Source organism: Rhagoletis zephyria, unplaced genomic scaffold (genome assembly GCF_001687245.7).
Source record: "Rhagoletis zephyria isolate East Lansing unplaced genomic scaffold, Rhagoletis_zephyria_1.1 Rzeph_scaffold_54860, whole genome shotgun sequence".
NCBI classification, from domain to species: Eukaryota; Metazoa; Arthropoda; class Insecta; order Diptera; family Tephritidae; genus Rhagoletis; species Rhagoletis zephyria.
In genome coordinates this window covers 1-1,837 of record NW_016211912.1, presented here as the reverse complement: position 1 = coordinate 1,837, position 1,837 = coordinate 1, and the positions used below count along the sequence as shown (strand labels likewise).

The 1,837-nt window shown below is 39.4% G+C and overlaps 1 pseudogene; it reads right to left on the bottom strand.

Moving 5' to 3' along the window:
* Positions 1 to 3: 3 nt before the first annotated feature.
* Positions 4 to 1,421, bottom strand: LOC108356166 (serine/threonine-protein kinase polo-like; annotated as a pseudogene).
* Between the last annotated feature and the right edge of the window lie 416 nt (positions 1,422 to 1,837).

The following is a 1,837-nucleotide window of genomic DNA, read 5'->3' as shown; positions in this document are numbered from 1 at the left end:
TTATTTTTAAGGAATGTATGCTCCAACCGCGTATCATCCTTGATGCCGTTCAATTCTAGCAAAGGTTTGCGATTTCCCATAGCATCTGTGGTCAAAGCCTCATTCATTTCTAGTCGTGGTGCCATGGTCAAGCAAGAGCTAGGCAAGAACATTGGCACTGGCGAACAGCTAAGGAATTCAAACGACAGTAGTTTGCCAATAGTTGGGCGCAGTTCTGGGTTGGATTGTAACATAGCGACAATCATATCTGCGGCGGACTTGCGCAGATAGCTTGGAACCCTAAGTATTATAAATAAACAGTTGCTTCATTGGTATTTACTTACTTATATTTGCATATGTTCTGAATGGATGACGGGAAATCACTTACCTATATTGGCACTTTTTGATTTTCTCATATGTATCCTTTAATGTTTTTGTCTCAAACGGAGGTTGGCCAACCAGTAGCGTATACATAACACAACCTATTGACCCAATGTCCACCTCGAATGAATGGCCTTTTTTGTTGAGGATCTCAGGCGCAATATAATTGGGTGTGCCACAAAGTGTCTTTTTGCGTTCACCTTCGTACTCTACTCGCGTTGCAAGACCAAAATCGCCGATTTTTACATGCAACAGATCATCCAAAAAGAGGTTGCCTAATTTGAGATCGCGATGATCATGCAAATATTTAACACCCTGTATAATCTGATAGATGTAATAACGACATTCGTACTCCGTTATTGTTTTACGACGCTTCTGCAGCTCCATCATTGACTAAGTGGGGAAAAGTAGTAAATATCCATTTAATTTAATTTAATTTATTGCATATTTAATCAAATCTACTCACCCGCTTTTTGCACAACTACAAAACAATATAAATGTTGTAACTATCCTTAAAGAAACTATGGAACTTAACAAATTGTGATTTCCTGTGACATTTTTTCTTTCTGATTATGCTTCATCATCATCACTTTTTTGACACGATTTTTCCTGCGTATACATTGTTGGTTTCCACATCGACAATCTCGTAGCATTTTGCAAAGCCACCCTGTTAGAGTAAATAACTAGTTAGTCTATCCATTTACTAGTCCGGTATATAGGATTTAGTCAGATCGAGCCCGGAAGATATTGTAAATGTAGGTCCGACTTCCGACTAAATCCTGTAAACCAAAACAGTAAAAGAACGGAGCAAACATCAAGTAAATCATAACTCTGCGTTAAGAAACTAGAGGATAGGGAAAGCTAGCGAATCGCAAATAAGTAAAACGTTGTACAAATATCCCTAAATATAATTTTATATGCTCTGCGCAGGCATTTTTTAGAAAATTTTCGCAAAGTGCTCTTTGAAGTGCCACTTTTGTCAAACCTAATTACTTTTCCGAAGAATCGCATCCGCTTATAAGTGGACCGTGTGGTTGCATCATAGAGTCGCTCTGCTCTTGCTTATAGAAGCTCCCTCCGAAAGTGCTGCTATATCAATAACGAAATTTAAACCACCATCTTGCACCGACATACGTATAAAACCGGACTTAACACCAGCGCAACATGTACACCTGAAAAAAGTATGCCGCGAATTAAACACATTGTTGTTAAGTGGCGGTTCTCATAAAACAATTAAGTACGTAAATGGAGTTCCGAAGATAGTAGATAAATTTTCCTTTCGCCCAACGCAAGGGAAGCATAAGCCCCGTCCAAAGGCTCCATGTGCACTATCAGAACGCCAGAGGTCTGAGAACTAAACTAAGCACATTTCTAACCACTACTGCTTCTACTCAAGTTGATATCATCTGCATCAGCGAATCATGGCTACACGCATCCATCTCCGACGGCGAAGTTATTGACGGCACCTATAAAATAT